Genomic DNA, 9,272 nt, shown 5'->3' with positions numbered 1-9,272 from the left:
GCAACAGAGTACTTTCACTGGATATTTAGTAAACAACACAGAACTTGTTACTTGCTTGAAGGAGAATATTGGTATTCAACATTTGTTGCCCATTAATTCGCTCCACCAGTTCATTCTTATAGTGCACATTCAGTAATTGTGTTCTCTGTAGCTCTAACGTTCTGTGAATAGTTATGGGTTAAGGAAGAGATTGGTGTTTGACTCGAGGGTGTGCATTTGATGTGCCAAAAATGCCAAATTACATGAATTCATTTCGGCAAGAAACAGCAGCATTCACTGACATTTTATGACAATGCTTCAGCAAGTAAGTTTGAAATAAAATGTTTTTAATGTATGTGGAAAAACATTTTTATTATTGGCTTTTGCCTCTTTGGCAGGTTTCTCCTCATTTTCAGAGGACAAATAGGATGGCAATCCTTGCACATGGATGACTACATCAGATGGAACTCAGCATGGAATTTTTTACATCAAAGCTTCTGGAAGCTTTGAGCGTGCCCCCTACTGGGTATGTGCAGCATTGGCCACTCCCCCACATCCCATGCAAGACCCTTCAGTCTCATCGTTTCTGTGGAGCCTGTAGTCATTGTTCTCTCTCTTGCTCTCTCTCTCTCTAAGCTGCTACAGTAAAATCTTTTTTTTCTGGAACTACAGGGTTAGTGAATTGCTTTCACCCTCTAGATAGAATTTTTTCCCCATAAAGTTTTAGGTTCCCTTATTTTTTTGTCAGCTGCATGGTGCACTGGTTATAGTGCTCTAGATTGGCTTCAGTGGATACTCAGTGGAGGAATCATATCAGTCTCCAAGGGTCCAGGTGACTAGTTCGAGTCTGGTGCCCAGGCTGATATGGTCTCCTGGTCTCCTTTTGAATAGGAGCTGGATAGAAAGCTCCAGGAGGCCCTGGAGTGTAGGAGCAGATCATTGGTGCGTGGGTATTGATGTTAGTGTCAAGGCAGACTGACCTCAAATCCCTGCAAGTGCTGCCACACCAGTATTTGATTTCAGGTGCCCAGGCATAGATAAGAATTGAAATTGGGCAACCAGGCACAGATTAATCTTTCCCGTGCATTGCTGGGAGAAGCTCTTTCAATATGCTACCCTTGTTATTTGTAACTGCACCTTCGGTCACCACAGTTCCAGTTTGATGTATATACTGCACTCCTGTTTCATGTAAACCAGCAAGATATGTTTTCATGATTGCCGGTATATAAAAACCTTAAATAAATAAAAATAAATAAATAAATAAATATGCAGAGGATCTAGCTGGGCCCTGTAGGCAACAGAGTACTTGCTGGGGATTGCCTGCTAGTCGATTGAGATCCTGTTCCATGCCCTGTCATGCCAGTTGGGTTTGGATGAGGTAATTTTGAGGATGAGACTATGAATCTGAAGACTTCTATGATTAGGGTGGGGATCAAAGCCCCTCTGAACCATCTTCTCCACAGATGGAGAAAGAGTCCAGGATCAGTTTGCAGTTCTCTAGGGATATTGCAGTAGTGATATCTATGAGATCTCCCCTTTATGCTTCTGCATTCTGCTGTGATGGTTTTATTTGTTGTCATGAAGGCCAAGAGGTTTAGGACCCACTCTACCTTGGGTGTTTATAGGAAGAAGGTATCTCAAGGGGCTATAATGCCTGCATCACCTCCTGTTAGCCCTTCAGATGCCATTGCATGCATAAAGCCGTTAGTGTTGAGTTACTGGAATGTGGAAAATGCATGGTCAACTCCACCTTTTAACTTTTTGAATACCATGATATGGAGAAAATCTCCTAGGTAGTAGGGGCAATGAAGAGGTAGCACATTGATAAGGCCACTATGTGCCCTCTCCTCTGCCACTCTAGTCCACCATCCACAGCCAAGAGAATCAAAGGAGGTTTTTCCCACTGCTCCCTCACTTCTATCAATTAAGCAGGGCCCTTGCTCTCACACTGGGAAGCATAGAGCCCCAAAAAAAAAACAAACCCATCCAAATCCTGGCATAAAGCTTTTACTGGATTGGGAGAGCATAAGTGTCAGTGTCTGAGAACCTTTGTATCAAGGGGAGGCTGAGTTTTTAATTAAACCATTGTTCCAGAATATCCTCAGACTCTCCGGGTTGTCAGCATAATCAGTAGAGGGTGTATGTCTACTGGATACCCCTCCAAATCACTCACTGAGATGCACTTGTGGAGCTTTTCAGCATCAGGAGCTGTAAACAAGCGGTTGTGACACCAGCTCTGAAGAAATCTAATTTGGCTGTTGAGTCAGTCACTAGTTACAGACTCATTTCTAATCTTCCATCTCTTGCTAAACTTTTGGAAAGGTTGGTTTTGATGCAACTCATTGAGTTTGTAGAGGATCATCATGTTTTGCATCTCAACCAACATGGTTTTTGGGTTAACCATAGTACTGAAACACTGTTGTTGGCGCTCTCTGATTATATTTTATTGCTATTTGATCAAGGTAATTCTCTTATTTTAATCTCCTTGGATATTTCAGCTGCATTTAGTTGCTTGGATCCCTCTATTATTCTAGACCAGTTGCAGTCACTGTGCATTGGAGGAACTGTTCTCTCCTGGTTTCAATCATATTTGTTAGGAAGCTGTTTTCAAGTTAAGGTTCTGAATCATACTCATCTTGGAAATTTTTTCATTAGAGGAGTGCCACAGGGTTTTGCGTTATCTTCCATGCTGTTTAACTTGTATTTGAGGCCTTTGTGCCACATTATCTCATTTACAGAAGAATTTAAAATCTGTGCTGATGATATACAGCTTATCTTTCCAGTTAATCTTCCCTTACCCAAGGTTTGTGAGACAGTAGTTAATTGTACCTCTGCCATCAAGTCATGGCTTTAGCAGCATGGCCTAATACTTAACTTTGCTAAAACTGAGGCCTTATGGTTGAGTAGACATTTGTCTCAAATAATACTAACTATGTTACCAAACCTTATGGCACTCTTGTAAATGTGCGAATCACAGTATCATTAATTTTATGTGCCTTGATGTAAACCATTGTGACGGTATCTTCCAAACGACGGTATAGAAAAGATTTAAAATAAAATAAATAAATAAAATAAAATACTACCAGTCATCACTGTGGAAGGACACCACCAGTATTCTCTCCAGTAATTCGTGATTTAGGTTTCTTTCTAGACTCTAGCTTTGTGCTAAGGCCCCAGTTCTGAGCTGTAAATCGGTCAGTGTTCGTTAAGTTAAGAGTTCTTCAACCTTTAAAATATCTTACCAAGATCAGATTTTCATGCAGTAATTCAGGTGTTCATCCTGACCACAATAAGACTAATGTAATTCATTATATGCAGGACTGCTAAAATACATGATTGCCTCACTTAACTGTTAGAAATTGCCGCTGTCCAATTAATTACATCTTGTGCTTTTAGGGAACATATTTCCCCAGCACTTTGTCAACTTTACTGGCTTCCTGTCCAGTACAGAATACAATTTAAGTTAATGATTTGTACACAAAGCTGTCCACTCTATTGGTTCATCCTCTTTGTCTGACAGACTGGTGAGGAATGTCTCTTCAAGGTCCTTAAGATTTGTAGACAAGGGCTTGCTTCTTGTCCCTACCATTAAAACTTATCGGCTCCGGACTACACTCTAGGGCCTTTGCTGTTTCAGGTCCCACTCTATGGAATGAGTTGAAGTACCTTACTAATTATAAACATTTTAGAAAGCAGTTGAAAACATATTTCTTCCTTCAGGTTTTTCCTTGAGGTTTTAAAATTTATGTAAGCTTTTATTATAATGTTTATTGGTTGGAAATATATCTAATTTGATATCTTTGACTGTCTTATTGTTCACCACTTAGTATAGTTTTTCTGTTATAGGCTTTATAGAAAAATTTGTAAATAAAATAAGAGGAATATTCCTCTGAAGCAAACTTGGTTCACCAAAGGTAAAAGGATGGGATTCTACTTCAAATACTTCCTGGTCCCCAAGCGTATGGAGATGGGAAAGCTCAGCTTCCTCCTAGACCTGGTGTTAAATGTGTGTGGTAAGGAAAAGCTCAAGGTAGTTTCCTTAGCACCTGGAGTTTCTTTATAGGAAGAAAAGGGTTGGCTGTGCTCCCTAGACCGGATGCTTTATACCCACACATATATCTTGCTTGCTCTCAGGAAGTATCTCAGATTCATAGTAGGGAATCACCACCTCCAGTATTGCATGCTGCCTTTTTAATGTCGTGTAAGCACCCCAGGTGTTTACAGAATGCCTTGCAGTGGTGCCTGAACACCAATTCAAATCGGGAGTGCATGTTTTCCCTTGCTGACAATTGGTTGGTCAAGAGCACATCTCGAGGGAGTACCACAGAATTAATAAGCAAAACAATTTGGGTGTTGAAATTCCTAGCATTCATTGTAATTACCCCAGTTCCCACTTGAGCCACATAGAAACATAGAAGTGACGGCAGAAAAGGACCTAATGGCCCATCCAGTCTGCTCAGCAAGCTCCCATAGTTATCAGTTTCCCATACTTATCAGTTACTCAGACCACCAAGGTCAGGGCTTTTGTTGGTTACTGTTTGAGTACAATTTCCTTTCACCCCCTGCCGTTGAAGCAGAGAGCCACATTGGAATTGCATCAGTATCAGACCTTTTGGCTAAGGGTAGTAACCGCCGCATCAAGCAAGTTATACCCCCATGCTTATTTGTTTTCCCAGACTATACAGTTCAGTGTCCTTGTTGGTTGTTGTCTGAATCCAATTCCTCTTTTCCCCTTTTCCCCTGCCATTGAAGCAGCAAGCAATGATGGATTTGCATCAACAGTATGAAGGCTTATTTAAGGGTAGTATCTGTCACACCAGCAAATAAACCCCATGCCTCTTCCTTCATTCCCCTTCCCTTTAGGGATCCACAGTGTTTATCCCATGCTCTTTTGAAATCTTTCACCGTTTTTGTCTTCACCTCCTCCTCCAGAAGGGCATTCCAGGCGTCCACCGCCCTCTCCATGAAGAAATATTTCCTGACATTGATTGAGTCGTCCTCCCCAGAGTTTCATTTCTTGACCCCTAGTTCTCTTGGTTTCTTTCCAGCGGTAAAGGTTTGTTGTTGATCCTGCATCATTAAAACCTTTCAAGTATCTGAAGGTCTGTATCATATCTTCTCTGCTCCTCCTCTCCTCCAGGGTATACATATTTGGGTCCTTCAAACTCTCCTCATAATTCATTTGATGGAGACCTCCCACCATTTTGGTTGCCCTTCTCTGGACCGCCTCCATTCTGTCTCTTTTGAGATATGGTCTCCAGAACTGAACACAGTATTCCAGGTGACGCCTCACAAAGGACCTGTACACGGGGATTATCACTTCCTTTTTCATACTAGATATTTCTCTCTATGCAGTCCAGCATTCTTTTAACTTTAGCTATCACCTTTCACATTGCTTCACCATTTTTCTAGTTATTGTTTATTTATTTATTTATTTATTTATTTAATTTAACACAATAGTCGACAGAACTTCCTTTAGGAGCAATGGATTTCCATTTTACCCCTAAGCCCAGAATAAGAGCCTCCTGACTGCTCTGTTTATTCTAATAATTTCTCCGCTATCTCTAGCCTTTCCTTCCTTCCAGCAGTCTATGCCTCCAAGTTTAATTTCCCTGTTAAATGTAACTTTGCTTTTTCATGTTCAACCTTTTGTTTTTGGTTACTGTTCTTGGTTCAGTTCCCCTATTCGATGTGAACCGACCTGATATGGTCTCCACCATGAAGGTCGGTATAGAAAAGTGTTAAATAAATAAATAAATAAAATAAATTAATTAAACATTTTTATATACCGGTATTAGTTGTGGACATCATGTCGGTTTACAGTAAACAGGTTAAGTTTGGAAAATTACATTTTAACAGGGAAGTCAAAACTGGGAGATGGGGTAACGAAAGGCAGCTGAGAAAGACAGGATAACAAAACGAGGTTCCTCGAAGTGAGGAGAGGGAGTATAACAAAACATAGCTCCTCAATATGAGGAAAAGGAGTAGACGTAATGTGGTCTACTTTGGTACGGATTGATGGCTTTTTATTCTGGGTAAGCTTGGTTGAACAACCATGGTTTCAATTTCTTTTTGAAGTTGTTAATACATGGTTCGAGGCGTATGTCAGGCGGTAGTGTGTTCCAGTGAGTGGGACCGGCAATCGAGAGAGCACGGTCGCGTGTGGAGGAGAGATGGGCTGTTTTCAAGGAGGGCACAAGTAGGGTGCCAGATTTTGCTGTTCTGGTGGGTCGATTGGACTTAGGAGTTGTAAAAGGGAGGTCTAACCAGTTGGAGTTGTGCGTGTGGATTGCTTTGTGAATTATGGTGAGTGTTTTGTAGATGATGCGTGATGCTATGGGGAGCCAGTGTAAGTCTCTGAGGATGGGGGTGATGTGATCATATTTGCGGGAGTTTGCAGTGAGTCTCGCTGCCGCATGTTGTAGCATTTGTAGAGGTTTAATGGTAGAGTAGGGGAGCCCAATGAGTAAAGCATTGCAGTAGTCTAATTTGGATGTGATGGTAGCCTGGATAACTGTACGGAAATCTTGGGTGTGTAGGAGAGGTCTAAGTTTTTTGAGCACATTAAGTTTGAAAAAGCAGGCTTTGAGTAAGGAGTTTACGTAGTTCTTCATACTTAATTGATGGTCAAGGATGACTCCAAGGTCCCTCACAAAGGGTTGAGTTGAGGGGAGGTTGAGTTTGGTAGTATTAGACAGAGGAGGGGAAGAAGATGAATGGGGGGAGATGAGTAGAAGCTCAGTTTTGTATTGATGGCAAGATGAAGATTAGTGAGAAGGGAGTTAATGGCTGTGAGGCATTTCTCCCAATGTTCTAGGGTGTCAGCGATAGAGGTCTGTATGGGGATGATGATCTGAACGTCATCAGCGTAAAGGTAGAACTTAAGTTTAAGGTCAGAGAGGAGGTGGCTTTAATGTGGACTGTTATTGTTAAGATCTTTGTTCCCTGTAAACCGATTTGATTTGATTTGTATCACGAAAGTCGGTATAAAAAAGCTTTAAATAAATAAATTTTTAGATCACTAGACACTATCACACCAAGGTCTCTCTCCTGTTCTTTGCACAGCAGCGCTTCACCCCCCCATCGCATACAATTCTTTCAGATTACCACATCCCAGATGCATGACTCTACATTTCTTGGCATTAAATCCCAGATGCCATATCTTCGACCACTCTTCAAGCTTCCTTAAAATACGTTTCATTCTCTCTACTCCTTCCAGCATGTCCACTGTGTCGGTTGAGAAGCGCTGACCTAAAGCAAAAGTTTGAAAAGGTTGCAAGTAATCCACAATTTGCCTACTTACAGGCCAAGGCTGAAGATAGCACAGTACCCCAATTTCAATGCCAATTCATTAGCTGATGGTGTCATCTCAAACTCTATTCAGAGTTTTGACCATAATCTATAAAATCTTCCAAGATGGAGGCCCTCAGTATATGAAGAAAAACAAAACAAAATAGATGTCTCAATCTTTTCCAATGTTTATTAAAACAGAGACGTGTTCTTAAAATGCCCGACTCAGGCCGAGTTTCGCAGCTTAGTAGCCGCTGCCTCAGGGGCTACAATTAAACCAAATAAGAGTCATATAAGGATTACATTAATATTATAAATTAACACACACAATAAACAGCATTATTAAGATCTTATAAATATAAAAAAGTTTTTATAAAAAATAAAAATCTTTTAAATTAAATGCCTGAGTTGGGCATTTTAAGAACACGTCTCTGTTTTAATAAACATTGGAAAAGATTGAGGCATCTATTTTGTTTTGTTTTCCTGACTGCTATAATAGATCGCCTACCTCTTTGTTTTCTCAGTATATGAAGGTCAAGCAGGTATATGGTCCCAAGTGAAAAACTTCTGGAAGTGCTCTTTGTGGGGGTTTGGAAAAAATCATCAGTTAAACTAATTTAAACAGTACGTATGCCATTTCAAGTTTGTGGTATTGGTTACCTTACAAGCCATACCTTTTTGAGAATCTAATGTCTTTTAGATATGTTCGTTCTAACCTCTGGGCTAGAATTAGCTACCCTTGCCATTTTTGTTTAATTCCTAATGATCTTTCGCAATTGGATTGTCCTGTGGGCTTAAAACTAGGTATAAGTGTGATGGAGTGTGTATACATTGGTTGATTTTATTGAAGTGGTGAGGATAGGAAGGGCCTTGGGGGGAGGGGGAGGGGCAGGCAGGTAGGCCTGGACTCAATTTAATTTTATGGGTAGGCGTAGCAGTCCTAGGGGTCCAGGAAGCCCATACCTGGGCTTGGCCCAGCTGGACAGCCCCGGGCCCTGGGTAGAATTTTACAGGGCAGTAGGGTGGTTGGGAGGCCAGGTTTGTTTATAGGGTTTTTTTTCTTTTTTCGGGAAGGGGATTAATTTTTTTTTTTTTTTGGTTCAGGAAATGAATGACGCCAACAATAACATTAAATGAACTGAAAAACATCTCCCTCCATGAAATGAAAAAATAAACTGAAATGAAAAATTTTGGGTTGCACATCCATATCCACTGATCTTACTCTCCATTGCAGCTACTTTTTCATCATAGGACCACTTTAATAACTAATACCACCTAATGAATGAAATAAAAAGCATAACAAAATGGATCTTGCAGCTGTCTCTTAAATAAGAATCCATATATTGTAAATGGAAATGAACAGCTCTAGCTGATATGACATACAAAATACGGGAGCAAAAAGTAGCAAACATTTTTGTAAGCAAATAATCTTTTAACTTACCAACTGCAATATGACCTATCAAATTAACTAATCAAAAACTGTTGAGAGGAAGAGAAGGTATAACATTTCAACGGAAGTATAGATGAATAATCAGAGGAAGATAGTGGTTTGCTTAAACTCACTCAGTGACAGTTGAGACTGAACTTGTCCCATGCAGTCTTCTGACTTGTAGCCAAAGCTCGCTGATTTCCAGAGGTAGATTTTGTAGCAATTGAAAATTCTGCAACAGTTTCCATGAATCTGCAGCAAAACTGACATATTTACATAAATGTTACATATGTTTTTATGTACACAGAGGACAAACAGGATGGGTAGTCCTCATGTGGGTGACATCATCAGATGGAGCCCTGATGCAGAAAACTTTTGTCAAAGTTTCTTGAACTGAGTAGGCACACTGAGCATGCCCAGCATGCCTTATACCACGCGTCCATGTGGGGTTCCTCTTCAATCCCTTCTTTTGCGCAGAGCTGTAAGCCTCATAGTGTGATTAAGCTCACTTTGGCTGTTTTTAGTCTTGTGGAAAACCTTTTTGCTTTTTGTATTTTCATGTTTTCCTGTCATG

At 40.5% G+C, this 9,272-nt stretch overlaps 1 protein-coding gene across 8 annotated transcripts in view; it reads left to right on the top strand.

Moving 5' to 3' along the window:
• GIGYF2 (GRB10 interacting GYF protein 2) overlaps positions 1 to 9,272 on the top strand; it is a 444,297-nt gene that overhangs the window by 167,274 nt on the left and 267,751 nt on the right. The gene's annotated exons all lie outside the window — the stretch shown is intronic.

The sequence above is a fragment of the Rhinatrema bivittatum genome, chromosome 9 (genome assembly GCF_901001135.1).
Source record: "Rhinatrema bivittatum chromosome 9, aRhiBiv1.1, whole genome shotgun sequence".
Classification (NCBI taxonomy): Eukaryota; Metazoa; Chordata; class Amphibia; order Gymnophiona; family Rhinatrematidae; genus Rhinatrema; species Rhinatrema bivittatum.
This window is presented reverse-complemented; position numbering and strand designations above follow the sequence as displayed.